General features: G+C 39.4%; 1 pseudogene; it reads right to left on the bottom strand.

Annotated features, from left to right (window-relative positions):
• Positions 1-9,819: 9,819 nt before the first annotated feature.
• LOC109962510 (microtubule-associated proteins 1A/1B light chain 3C pseudogene) lies at positions 9,820-10,228 on the bottom strand (annotated as a pseudogene).
• Between the last annotated feature and the right edge of the window lie 5,002 nt (positions 10,229-15,230).

Below are 15,230 nucleotides of genomic sequence, written 5' to 3' on the forward strand. Positions count from 1 at the left end.
AAAGGCCAGTTATTGATTCTTTTTGCTTTATTTGGCTCACCATTAGCCTCCACAAAGTGCTTGTTGGCATCCCCATTAAAAAATAAACAGCAATTTAAAATTACACTATAAATGAAACAAAGAAATGTGAAGACTAGACCAAATATAAATTATAGAAATGTTGTAAGTGAATGGGTAAACAAAGACAAATGTTATTTGAATACCACTGGCAATTGCTTGAAAGTGTGGGTGCTTCTGTAAACATTTACAGCAAAACAGCTGCAACTAATTTATAATTTTAAATACTAATTTATTCTGTTTGTTTTTACTATGAAGCTAGAGTCAGGAGGTGGCTCGAAAGATGACTAATTAAAAAATGTATGTGATTTGTTTAACAAACAGAAACACACAAGTGTGAATTACATCCTTTAACTATTTCTCAAATGACAGGTGGTGCCTTGCCAGAGGAAGTCACCAGGACACCAGTGCTACATAGAAGTTCTTGGCAGATGGATAAATGGCTGTTCGCTAAAGAGTCACAGCACAAAAACACAAGATCTGTCTTTTGTGGTATTTAATGTTCCACTTGAGACATTTTAATATTTATATTTGCATAAAAATACTCTGCTATAAACAATATATACAGTAGTCTAAGACAATTTTTCCTAAAAAAAAGTTCAGTGAACCTCTGTAACAGGCCTCAACATTTGGCCCTCATTGTACTTTCCAGGATCTAAGAATATTCAAATATATGCAAATCTGGAGATTGGCATTTTGGGCAGAGGTTAATTTAACTGTTAGCACAAGGTTAACCATTAGCTTTAGCAGTGAGCCTAATGTAGCTTCGTTGTTAAACGCCAGTAACTAGTTGCATGTGTCATACCATTTCATAACATTTGATAGAATGTCAGTATCTCTTCATTTTTTTCAGTTGATCTAAAACTTAATCTGGTACTGTTAACAGAGGACAGGGAGTCTGTGTTATTAGCAGGTGAATAACAAGTATTCAGGCTACTACCAAAAGCCAAAGCCGTAGCTAAGCTGTTAATAATGGTAAGTGTGTCACACCATCTCACAGAGGTAGCTAAACAGTAATCATATAAATAGTGTAAAGACGCTCCAGGATCTGGTTTATATTGTGCACTCCAGCCTATTTCCTGTCAACAGATAGAGTATTTGTTTCCTGGTGGTGAAAAGTTAGTACTGACTGCTGAGCCCAGAGGCTTCAGGTTTCTCCCACGGATGAACCCATGAACCAAATTTGGCTTTCCGAATTTGTAGCGTCACACATCCAGTCTGCTGGAGACTCTTTCAAACTCAGATTTTTTGGGAGGAAATACATATTTGTTCCCTTCAGCAGAGGAATGTGAAAGCAGTGGGGTATAAAAATAAGAAAAAACATTTTTGAGTGGAGTGGGCCTTATTAAAACTTTCATGAAAGGGCTCAGTGCATTCAGTAAGCAAAATGTTTCCACAGTGAAAAGCAAAGTAAAAGAAGAGCACTCCGTAATTATAATCTTGCTAGGATTAGTATATAGACATAACGTCCTTGTGTACAGAACACTGTGTCCTTGCATTCCCTCCATCATATTTAGGCTGTGAGGAGCCAGCCAGACAACAACACTGAACACACAGGTCAAAACTAAGATGTAGACTTCTCTCCACTGAATGGGTTTTGACCAATATCAAAGATGAAAAGTCAATAATTTTTACAATTTCCTTCACACTTGGCAAACCGGTAATTTTATGTATTGTGTAAGGATTACACAAACAACGTATTAATTTATCAGATTTAGAGGTGCTGGTTGGAGTATTTTAGGCTAGGTGTCACCCCCTGCTTCCAGTCTTTATGTTAAAATAGATTACAGACTAAGATAGTAATGGCCTCCATGATCAGATAAGAGAGTGGTATCAAACATCATCTAACCTTTGATAACAGCACAACAAATTGTATTTACCAAAATTTCAAATCATATTCCTTTTCACCATTAACAATTAACATGTTGCAAAAAGAGTCCACCTTGAGAAATCAAGGCTCAGATATTTGGATCTTTATCCATTTGCAAAGAGTCAAACACAAGGGTTTGACATGTACCGGTAAGTGATACATACTGCAGCTAGTTAAAGTGCAAAATGACACTCCATTAATATTATGTATGACAGAAAGGATAATGTTCTCATTATTTAAAAGAAAAAAAAATACAACTTGCATATCACATATGCTATTCAAATTGTAAATAACAGTACAATTACTAAAGAACATGATGAACTCCCTTTTTCAGATCTAAAAATGACACAGGACCCTGGTGTAATTGGATATAAAAACATTTCAGCAACCTACACCACCTTGGGCCAAACCCTGAATTCCACAGCTGACATCAGGGATTGCTGTGTGTGGCCTTTTCATACTGAATGACAGCGCAGATAGTAGAAAATACAATGCTGAGTGTGAGTTTAAAGATTAATGGGTAAAGTCATCCAGGATTATACTGTAATTTGACACATAGCCTGCAGTACTGATAACAAGACATGTCAGCAAGTAGAGATTATAGATGGGGTGGCAAGATATTTAAATAATTAGGCAATGCTGAGTGTGGCTTTAGATAGATCTCACAGTAACGGTTACTCAGTGCAAATACAAATGAAGTTGTATGAAAACTCCTTTAGGTTGATGTAAAATGTTAATTCTCATAGAGTGACAGTGCATATACTGAACACACACTGCTGAGTGTGGTTTTAAAGGCACAGTCTGGACAGGCCTTCAGGTCTCTGCAGTAATATGATACATGCACTGCCCTGCTGATTGAAACATACAGTAATCCTTGTAATATAGTAAGAATGTACATGTGTTGCTGAATGTGGTTTCAGCAAATTATAGACAAAGCATATGCTGAATGGACTTTTGAAAAGGCAAAATATGTGAAGTTACTGCAAGTTTAAAGGTGTTTGTTGTAATCTGATGATTACATGCTGGTAGGTACTCTGCCAAATGCTACCCGACAAAGAGGATGACCAATGTTCTGCCAATAGCACATGTAAACATGTGCATGCTCTATAGATCACATAAAGCTGTACAAAAGGGTCAAGATGAAAACTATAAGCTGGAGGCCATCTGGAAAAACAACTCCATGAAAATGTTATTTAAAAGGCAAACTCTTAACAAAATAGTGGATGTTCCAACAATCTTCAATGTTAACTGTGTTACAGAAGCCAGGCTCTTTGGAATACACTCAATACTGGCTGAGGAAATGCAATTTTTCCTTTACACAGTGAAGTCAAGAATATTTCTACTACAATACCTAGTATTCTTTGCCAACACTGACCAATGTTGCCAAGAATGCTAGCTAGCTTTTTTTCACTCAGTGCAAGCACAAACACAGACATGAGTTCAGACATGAAGTGCCAATTGGCATGAATGACATAAGCCTTTTTCAACTGATCTAGAAGCCCAACATAAGGCCACAAAGACCAGGTAATTTATGTCAATGAAAAACCTTATTCTCAGAAAGCATGGGTAGTTTAAGCACAATGCCATCTTATGTTGGATTTTCCCCTATAAGGCAAGGTGCAGAAATTTAATTTGCGTCAGCACCTCAAGGATGAGAAGGTAGGAATCTTGAGGATGAAGAAAGAAGAAAGGAATGACTGAGTGGCCACCGCACTCCACACTGGAGCCCTTATGACCACGGCTAAAAGGTTTGCCGAAAAGTTGCTTATTTTTTGTTCCTTTATGTTAAAATTAGGCAAATATTTAGCAAAATATCCATACTTCCACAGGCTGAGCAGCATTCTGGGACACTCATGCCTCTGTATTGTGGACCACAGACACAAAGCAGCAGAGGGTGGCTTGGCTGCAGAGAGAACAGAATTTCTTCATGGCAATCTGCCTCGTCTTGATTAGTCGGCTGCAACAAACTCACTTCTGGGGCTGAGACGTCAACAAGCCTGATTATCTGTAAAACAGTGCAACAGTCCACACTTTTGTCAAAATCTACAAGCAGTTTTTGTCAGCAACTGACTGGTCCCCAGTCACCAACCAAGAGCACAATACTGAAGAAGCTGAGGATCAGTAATGCATAATGATTGACACCAGCAGTTGGGACAAGCTCTGAAGAGCTGTTAGGAGCTGTTCTCACACCTTCATGCTAACTGTAGGGGTAATGAAGGCACCAGTGTTTCCAACACCAGAGCAAACCCATCAGTGCAGCCTGATTATCATCTTGTCCCCAGAGACTGATTTTCTGTGCTTGGGCAACTGAAGCACATCAGACAGGACACTAAAAGTCAAATTGCTGAGGAAGATATCCTTAGCAGAGGTGTCATCTCAGTCACTCATTAACATGAAAATGAAGCATTGTTGCTTGAGGCCTTTTATACTGGAATGCCCCATCATATCATTACAAATTCAAGCATGCAAGGATACTAAATAAATATATAAACTAGATTTGATTGCCAATTTTCAGTTTAAAACAATGTGGAGTTGTGGTTCAGGAGGTAGTACAGGTTATCTCCTAACTCAGAGGTTGGCGATTCGATTCCTGGTCTCCCCAGTCCTTGTGCCAAAGTGTCCTTGGGCAAGACACTGAACCCCAAGTTTCTCCAGATGGCCAGGTCAGTGCTACCATAAGTGTGTGTGTGTGTGTGTGCGTGCGTGAAAAATAGTGCTGCAGATGGCTGCCTCGGTTGAACACTCCCTGTGGGGCAGAGTCTCTTTACAAGACTCCTTGTGTGTTAAACATGCTTGGCCAATAAACATGATTATATTAAAAAAAGAATATCATTTAGATCTCACATGTCATGTGAACTTACTTAACAGAGAAAGCCACTCTCATACAGTGATTAAGTGGCTTTTGTTGGAGCAAAGGCTACCTTATAAATAATGAAGTTCACAGTACTTCTCGACAGCCAATCAGCCACCCATCCTGTGGACTAAAGACCTAGGCTGGCCAGTCTACAAAACACAGGCTGCCTCAATGTGGCTCTGCTTTTCCCTGGAGCAAATGCAGAGGTCTCAATACATCTGTCCACATCTATTTTCCCATCTTTCCATCTGTCTGTCTGTCCCTCTGTGTGTGCCTTGGTAACCCTACATCCCCTGTGCCCAATCAGCTCAGCTGACCCAGTCAGACAGTGGAAGCACCGGGTGCCAGATGCTCAAGTACGATTGGGAAGCCAGGTTACTTCTAAATACCGTACACCACATTATTAGTGTTGACAGGAAACTTTCTCCAGACAGCTTTCGTATCTTTTTCTGTGGTGGAAAATTAAATAGGGTGTTCACAGAAAAACTTACAAATAAACATTAACAACAAAAAATAGTAATTATCATAATCTTTTAACATTTCTTGTGTGTGTCACTCATTCAGTTTATATTTCTGACCAAGAGAAACAAAATGAGGCTTTAACTGGGACGCTCCTTGTTGGACTAATATAGTACAGTAATGTGATTACTTTTTTCAGTGATGAATATTGTAAGGTATTATCATTTTAAAGTCAGTAAATACACTGCAGTTACAACTCCCAGTAATGTTACTTCAGTATTTTGGGGTCAGCTGGGTTGGTGGTTTACCATATAAGTTTGGTCATTCTGCTTTATGTAGACTGGTATGTGTTTGGCACAAAGCAGAAAGGGAGACGACACCACTAGTCTCTACCAGAAGGAGATATGTAACTCCAGAAGCAAGACCAGTTTTCCTGTAGGTGAACATGGAGGCTTCTGTTTTCTTGAGAAGGTTCACAGTAACGTTAAGCTTTAGGGCTCTGTGCATTAGTTTACTGACACAATGAAATTGTTATGTCATACCGAGCAACTGGGCAGTTGGAAATCCAACTTCTTGAGACAATGATTGCATCTTAGTGGCTTTCTCCTTCACCTCCATAAAAGCAACACTGACTTTTGTTCCCTGGTACCTTGCAGCATCTACGCTGTCCAACAGGATTCTTCCATCTCATCTCTGACCAGGATTAAAATGACCAACCACTGAGTAGAGGCTGAGAAAAGTGTCTACATTAGCACCACTTGGCACATAAAATGCCCTGGGATTCTTTTTCAAAAGCCTGGCAATGTCACTCTTTAATTGTATGCTGATATTTGGCCCATTATCATAGCACTGCCCTCTACAGTCATGAAAAGGGAAATAAAGTTCTTCCAGTCTCTTCAGAATAACAGTTGACAAGCTTTCTCTAGTAGATTCTTCAGCTTCAAGGAAACCCAAAAACTGTTCATTGACAGGAACATTATTCAATCACACAGGTTGAATGATCACAGAAAGCTGTTCTCTGTGGCTCACATCTGGAGTGCAATCCAGAATCGCTAACAACCCAAAATCAAAAAAAGTTGGTACAGTATGTAAAATCAAAATTAAAACTGAAAATAGTGATTTGTAAACCATCTCTGTCTTGTATTACACTGAAAACAATACAGCAGCACATTATTTGATGTGATACCTTAATTTTATTCTTTGTTCAAAATAAAGACTCCAATTCTTATGCCTGCAACACAGTCCAAAAAAAAGACAGTAAAGAATTCACCATGGAGTGATGCTGCCATTCTTTTTAACAACATTTAATAGACATTTAAGTACTGAGGACGCCACGTGATTAAGTGCCTCGGGTGCCATTTTGTCCTATTCTTCTTGCAAACAAGTCTTAAGGTGCGCAACAGTCCTGGGTCTTTGTTGACACAATTTGCATTTCAAAATGTGCCACACATTCCCTATTGGGGATGGGTCAGGACTGCAGGACAGTCCAGCACTTGCACCCTTTTCCTCCACAGCCAGGCCTTGGTCATGTGTGCAGTATGAGGTTTTGCATTGTCTTGTTGAAATATGCATAGGCATACTTGGAAAAGATGTCTTGATGGCAATATATGTTGCTTCAAAATCTGTATTTTTCAGCATTAATGGTGTCATCACATAAGTGTAAGTGACCTTTGACACAACCACAGACCATGACAGACCCTGGGTTTTGGATGTGTTGCTGGTAACAGTCTGGATGGTCCTTTTTGTCTTTGGTCCAGAGCACACGGTGTCCATTCCTTGCAAAAAAGACCTGAAACACTGATTCATCTGACCACAGTACACATTTCCACTGTGTGATGATCCGTCCCAGATGCCTCTGAGCCCAGAGCAGTCGACTGTGCTTCTGGACACTGTTGACATAGGGCTTCCTTTTGGCACAATACAGTTTTAAGAGGCATTTATGGATATAACTACATATTGTAGTGCCTGACACAGGTGTGTCAAAGTAATCCTGAGCCCATGTGCTTATATCACTTATAGAGGAGTGACGATTCTCGATGCAGTGCCATCTGAGGGATCAGAGAACACGGTCATCCAGCTTAGGCTGGCACCCTTGCCCTTTATGCACTGAAATCCTTGAATCTTTTAATTATGTTCTGCACCATAGAGGGTGACAGATCCAAATCACTTCCTTTTTCTTTGTGGAACAATGTTTATAAACATTTTGGCAAATTTCTCACACATATGTTGGCAAACTAGTGCTCCTTGGCCCATCTTGCTCCTAAAGGGCTCGACCTTTCCTGGATGCCACTTTTGTACCAAATCATGATTGCAGTCACCTGTTCACTTCACCTGTTTCAAATGGAATCATCATTTCATTGTTTTACCTCATTACTGGCCCAGAAATACAGGTATCAGAAATGAAATAAATATTTGTTTTGAACAAAGAATAAAACTGAAGTACAAATAATGTGCTGCTGTATTGTTTTCAATGTAATACAGGACACAAGTAATTTACAAATCACAATTTTTATTTTTAATTTTGATTTTAAATAGCATCCCAGCTTTTTCTGATTTGGGGTTGTAGTGCTTAATTTCACTGGCAATTTCTCCGTAATCCTTTTTTACCCATACTTTCAACAAGTTTTGAGTGCTGTTTTCTGGATCTGCAGTATGATTGCCGCTCCTTTCTACATCATGAACATGTTCGAGTACTGGGTCAAACCTGGGCACAAGTTTCACACCTTTCTTAAAGTTGTCATTATTTGGTTTGAAAAATGTCTGTGGTTGCTTTTAGAGCATTGTTTCTCTTGGCTAGTGACTGAATAATGGCTTCTAAAATATTGGTTGGTTCTATTGGTTGTTAAAATATTGCTATGGTCAATTATATAATTTGTTTGCAGTTTTTGTCAGTCACTTTGGTACTTTTCTCAAATCATCCCTGATATGTGCAAAACAGTAAAAGCATTTCCCTAAACAGTTTGTACAAACAGCACCACACAAAAGATTAGCTGCAAAAGTGCATCACTTCCTCAAAATCCTTAGTTTATCTCTCAAAAATAGAAATACTTACAGTATATCAATGAGTATGTCAGTGCTGTCAGAATGACAAGTCTTTCTGTCATCATTTATGAACATGGCAATTCTAAAAATCTAAATTTATTGTTCACTATTGAGTGAACTACTTATTGTACATTATATAGGGAGTAGTGAATGAGAGAGTGATTTCGGACACAGTCACTGATTATAAACTAGCTTTGTAAACTTTTCATTCGAACTAGCTAACATCAGTATTACATGCATGTGCATACAGACCTCTATATTTAACTTTTCTCTCCACCTCCTCCTCTTCCTTCTGTTTGTTGTACTGCACACCAGAGGGCTTTGACCTTTTCATATTGCAGTGTATATTTTCTCTGACATTATTTAAATACCCACTCTGTCCATGTCTTGCTGTCAATCAGCTATGAACTGTGCTTCACCTACCTTTGCAGGCCATTCCCCCACGCACAGCATTTCTCTCTCTCAAGGCCAGCGCCCCCCTCCAGCTGCTGACGCTCTAGATGACCACCTATGTGGCCTATTCATAAAAACGGCCCTGGCACTCATGCAGCACTAGGCCCTCAGTCAGAGCTGTTTGAGAGCTGAGCCACAGCAAAGCCAACTCAGCCTTATGCCTGCAAACTGAATGATATCCAACAGGACCCTAGATAATATGCACTGCCAGCTTCAGCTTTGTCTTTCACTTGCTTTCATTCACTGTCCCACTTTCATTGCTGTCTGTCTTTCTAATTGTAATTTACTGGAGGTGTGCATGCTATTGTGAGATGACCCTTGCTAACCTTTTCTGTATTCTGTTTACATTTATCCTCATGTTTGTACACACAAAAATATGAGAAAAACGGGGGGGGGGAAACAGCAACATCCAACATGTCAAATTCTTCATAAGCATCTTCTGAATTACTTATATTTGCACAAAGCTGAACTATTCAAGAGGACTAAGACATTTTAAAGACTTTTAAGGACAAGAGAGTCCGCCACACATGCATGCAGACAAGCAGTAACCCAGTGTCAGTTTGACCCACAGCTTGGCTGACACCAAGCCAAAGTCAGAGCACCAGAGTAATCCAGCCATTAAACATTAATGAAGGTTATTAATGAGGGAGATACAGATGGAAAAAGACCTAATGACAAAGACTGCATCAAAACAGGCTGCACACAACCTGACCATATTGCCTAGTGTCCCATCAGACAGCAACCAAGGGTCTGGTGGGTAAAACTGTACTTATGGGACTACATACAGGGCTTCGTTGTTGGCATGAGTGTGGCATAATGTCTATAGTGTATGACAGGGCAACAGAAAAAAAACTGTGCTCTTTTCTGTCCTTTGGTGAATAATTTTGTGGTCAAGCATACTATAAATGCAGCCTGCATGGTTCTGAGTGTCTGTTAATCTTCCAGTTAGGAGGCGACCCGTTCTACCTCTTGAGCCACAGCCGCCCCTAGTTTTGACATAATTTATTAGATCCACTTACTTTACTTAAAATCTGCTACAGACATGGATAAGAAATATTAGACTATATACAAAATCTTTTCCTATTTACAGCAGATCATGGCCTGCAGCCTTTAAGTAAAATCTATATGGAGACACTGGCCGTCTGTGTCTGAACATCTCCTGTGAGGTGTAGGTCATGTAGAGGAGGCCGTCCTCATCCTGGTGGTCCTTGTACAGCTGGGCCAGTGGTGAGGGACATGCTGGCTAGCTCACTCTTGTTTACGAGCAGGTAGAAAGCCTGAGTGGGCAGCAGCGCCATCCTGTTCCTGATAATGGTGAACTTGGTTTTATCCAGTAGAGGCAGACACTTCTCCCACTCGTAGCGCTCGATGATCACCGGGATCTTGTTGGGGAACTTTGCCCGTATCCCTGCCACTTCCTGTTTATGTGTAGCGAAGCTCTTCCTCTTTTTGAAAGGTTTGTTCTGTGGTGTGGTTCTGTCAAACGGAGGCATGGCTGTATGTAAGCCGTTGTGTGCACGAGAGGCACCACCTGTTAATCTGATGGCAACTGAGACATCTTCATGACAACTATGCAAACCTCATTCACTAATGACAGTGAGCTATCTAAAACATTTAAATCAAACAAATTTCCAAAAAGTGAGTGAATCAAAGTGTTCTCCCTTTGTAGATAGGTAGATATGTGCTTTCCTCTTTGCTTTCCGCTAATTCTGCATTGCAGAAGTGGACTTAATATTGATTTCAGTGTTGTTTTTACTTTGGCTTCTTTGCCTTCTGCAGCTGCAGCATAGCCCAGCACAGTGAGGAACAGACAGTTTTCATTTTAGCAGAAGGAAAAATGAGTGAGGACAGGGTTGGTAAATGTCATAGGGCAGAGACAAAATATGCAGTTTAAAACCCTATAACTCTTCAGCTCAAAAGAATGTCAATATGTAATAGTTAATTATTAGTAGAGTCAGTATCATGCTTATCTGGAAATTGGTCTCTACACCACAATTAAAATTATGATTTGTGTTTTTAATGTAATTCAATAAACCTAGATTTGTTTTGTTTCTGTGTGAGCAAAATAAAACTTGCATATCATATTCAGTTCCCACCAAACAAACTACTTAAATAGATTCAAATGGACTCAGATTCAATAAAATGATCAAAAACTGAATTCAGATTTGATGAAACCCCATCCCTAGTCACCTACCCTCCCTACAAAAATGGTACTGGGGAAATAATTTGGCAGGATGAAAATGTAATTTTTAGCTGACACTGTAGCAATGCATCGCGCCAAAACTTGATTCTGATGAAACAAACATAAAGGGCACTGCTTGCTCTTCGACATACTGAAAATGTTTAAATAAATAGACATTTTATGTTGCTCTTGAGCTGAGTTTTTTGGTGATTAGCTGTTGTATACTTTGATTCTTATAGCCTGTATTTGAACCACACCCAACTCAATTATGATCTCTGACTTTACTCCTGCTCTCTATCTTTCTATCATTGCCCATCTCTTCCTTCGCCTTCCTTTGCTTCATCTGTCTCTTTGTTAGATTTTTTATTTTCTCTGCCTCCTGGCCTATTTTTTAAATTCTTTTTCTCTATCTCTCTTCCTTCTATTGTAATCCTTTTTGTAACGCTTTATTTGTGCGCCCTCCCCCTCTCTCACAGTCTATGCTAAGTGTTGGTAATTATATTATCAAGCGCTACCCTATGAAATATAGTTTCAGTGACACAAAGTGTGTGTCTGTGTGTGTGTATGTGGAGTTGATGATGGAGAGGCTGTCTGTGTTTTTAATAAACACAACACTGCAGCGCCCTGAACGCTAACTGCCTTAGCATTGAACTTCACAACCACACAAACATAAACACACACACAGGCATCTGCCAAGACGAGGCTCAAACTTGCAGGGAATTTATGTACAAATAATTAGTTTTTAATGGCTAGCAATGTGCTTTCCTGCCAAAGAAATATTCAAATGCATCTCAGGCAGTCCAGTATATTATCTGCCTGGAGCTATGGATGCGACTTAGGGGAGACAGCACAGGAAAGACAGATTATTGTTTGTGTGATAGTAATTATTTTACCCTTGTCATCTGCAGAATAAAACGGGAGCTAATGCCTTTGTCTCTTTGTCTTTTTCCTCTGTGTTCTTCTTTCTCTTTCTCCAACTCTTGTTTTATCACTCAGTCAGTACACTAGGACTAACTTTGTGCAGAGGGAAAAACACATACTTTTGGCTCTTTAAGCAGTGTATGCCATAAGACATTAGGACACATTTGCTTTCACATGCACTGCGTGATGTAGTCAAAAATATCTTGGCTAGCTAGTTGCAGTATGCTAATGGGTCACACACTACTTTAATAATTAGCTTTGCCAGCTGGGTTTTATTATAATCATTGTAGGTTTTCTACAGAAGTAGCCATCTTAAATTTCTGGCTATTCTGAAATGGAACGTTGCCCAGATCCATGGTTGGTCCCTGCCCGATCCCAACTCTGAGGGTGGCTGGAATTGTATTCCCACTGATAATGGATTAATTGCAGTGCCACCTTCTTAACACCCCTAAGCACTGTGTGACCGTCCTCCCTCAAGCCCCCCCTGCTGGCCAGTGGAGGGAGGAGACCCCCACCCCAATGCACAGTGTAATTGGCCCCCTGGCTACACTACTGATTCTTAATGACTTTCTCAAACAAATCCAGAGAAATTCCACACATTCCAAGAGTTTTTTGATGCTTAAAACATTTAAGTGAAAAAATTAGAACAGCAAAACACAGTGATGTTCTACTAACCCAGGCCTTGTGTTTCAAAATGGTTCTGTTACTGCCATAAAAATGTGCAGATGTGCATCATGTGTCATGTTGAAATTAAAATTCTGATGTAAACTGCCACTTTGATCCCCCAGTCTTATATTCTTTGTTTTTTCTCACACAGACACCAGGGTTCACAATGTCACATGTAAGTGACGGTGGATGTAATGTCTTGAATTCATTTTTTGCATTAACAGCTGACACCTCACATAGCAGGTTCAAGTGTCTAACATTGTGTGAGTGTGTGTGTGTGTGTGTGTGTGTGTGTGTGTGTGCAGCTATTTTAATTTGTGCTTTGTGTGTGTGTGTGTGTGTGTGTGTGTGTGCGCACGTACGCACGCAAAAAGACTGGTTAATGACCTCTGAAGGATGAACCTGCTCAAACTGAACCATGAGGAGTCTAACCAATTGTCGCAGTCTGTGATTGTGTATGTGAGTGTCGAGCAGCAGCTAACGCAGCGCTCTGTCTAATCTGCATGAACAAATCAGAGCTAAGTGCACCGTCACACAGAAACATCTAGCAGGGGAGAAGAGGAAGCAAAAGATAATGTACTGTATGTGTGAGTGAGATATAGACAGAGAAATAGAAAGTAAAGAGATGATGCTTCACTTAATTTGTTTCTTGTTTGCCTTATTTTTCAAAAGCTTTCCTTTTCAGCTCCTCTCTTATTTTGTGTGTTTAGTAGAGGTGGGCAGTGCCACAAATTTGGTCTTGAGCCAACACCAAGTAATACCAGGCTAGGGTCACCAATGTTTTTTCTTTTTTAACTTTTGAAAGCATCTACTGTACTATCATGTAGGTCATGATTTAGTAGGTTAAAAGCATTATTAATAGGATACTTATCCATATATTTAAATCACCACCAAATATTTTGTCAAACACAAGACAGTTCTATTTTCTATTAAATATTTATCAGTGGCTGGTTAACAGCTACCTACCTCAGCTACTCTGCAACTTGTTTAAACTTGGTGATGATTATCTCAATTAATGTTCGTGATAAAAAGATAAGATTAATCATAACGCTATCATTAAAGCTGCATTAATTACGATTTAACACAAATTCAGATTAATCAGGTAAAAAGATGTCTAGAAATGTTTTCTCCCTGCTGTACTAAATCCCTCAACACACTCTGCTATCTTCAAGTCACGTGTTTCTTTCTTGCCCTATGTGGCCACTGTTGTTATAATCTGCACCGCACTTCTTCCACGCCCCCACAGACCCGAGGTCATAAGATGTGTTTTTCAAGCCATTATGGCTCATTTCAAAGATGGACTACGGAGGCTCCCTGTGCAGATTCAACACAGGATGGGAGCAGAGATGTTGGATCCAAGAGGCCATGTTCTGTAGCACAAAAAGAGTGTGAACGAGGCAAAACCAGGTATAACATCGATTTGGCATGTCGGAGCTGGAGAGCATCCAAAAGACTAAAATTTGACACAGATGTGGCTTTCTTACTACTAGAGGCAAAAGTACTGTAGCTGGCTAACGTGTATATGTCGACATCATTAGCAAGCTAACATTAGGATTTCAATTTTGTACCTTTGTTTTGAATTATTCTGGTTGTAATTTGGAGTCACTCCAACTGACTGTAATGTTAATGTTTTGTTGTCCAGTTAGCAGAAACCAGCACATTTTCTTGGATCAGCAAATGAAGTAATTTTGCTCAGTTTGATTTTTTGATACGGTTTGGTCCAGTGTTATGTCGGATATAACACTGCAGTCCATGGAGCATTTTAGTGAGAAGGTATTAAAGTTTATGCTATCAAAGCATAACATGAAATTTCTTATTTCTCACGCAACGGTTATGTGTGTCAAGTATGTAACACCGAACTTGATGCAAGAGTGGACTGAACATTAGTACTGTAACAATATTACAGGGAAAAACATTTCTCTATATAATTTGCTTGTGTTACTGCAAATACATCTACTGCAAACAATGTTAGACATATGCATGCATATTGTTAAAATGTAAGCCTCTTTATCCGACATTGTGTTGATGCAATGACACCGAAAACCACAGGCTCCATGGACTCTATATTCCGTATACATTAGTTCTGGAGCTGGTTATTGCTGCTGCGCTACCTCACTGCCACAACTGCCTCTAGCTGTTTATGACCACATATGATGTAGTTTCAGAGACAGGGCAGGAGGAGCAGAGCTATTTGTCCTTTCTTCTACTGATTACACATTTTTTGACTGCACATTTTTCCTATTTGAATACACAAAGTTTTATTTTATGTTTTATTTATTGTTGCTGTACAAAACACATTGCAAGCCTCCGTACCAAAGTCAAATTCCGCGTGTGTCAAATCATGATTGGCCAGTAATGATTCTGAGGATGAGGAACAGCCAAAATGTCCTCACTCCCATTATTTAAAACTCAAACAGGTCCTGGTCCACACATTAAGTTACAATGAGATTATTCCCTCTTAAATACTTAATAATTAATGTCCTACCTTTTATTATTTTATGACATTTAAAAACTGAAACAGAGTATTTGCTTCTCAAATCATAAGTAATAATTAAACTCAGGTTTCTATGTTTAATCATTAGTATATTGAAAGTTGTGGTTGAGCTTTTTTCCCCTGTATTTCATTTGAACTTAGTTTTTTTTTTTTTTACATCTTTTGCTCTACCTGTGGTCATGCCTTCCTCTTTCATCAGTTTCCTCTTCTTATTCTCTCCCTTCCTCTAATG

This window comes from Monopterus albus, unplaced genomic scaffold (assembly GCF_001952655.1).
Source record: "Monopterus albus unplaced genomic scaffold, M_albus_1.0 scaffold65.1, whole genome shotgun sequence".
NCBI lineage: Eukaryota > Metazoa > Chordata > Actinopteri > Synbranchiformes > Synbranchidae > Monopterus > Monopterus albus.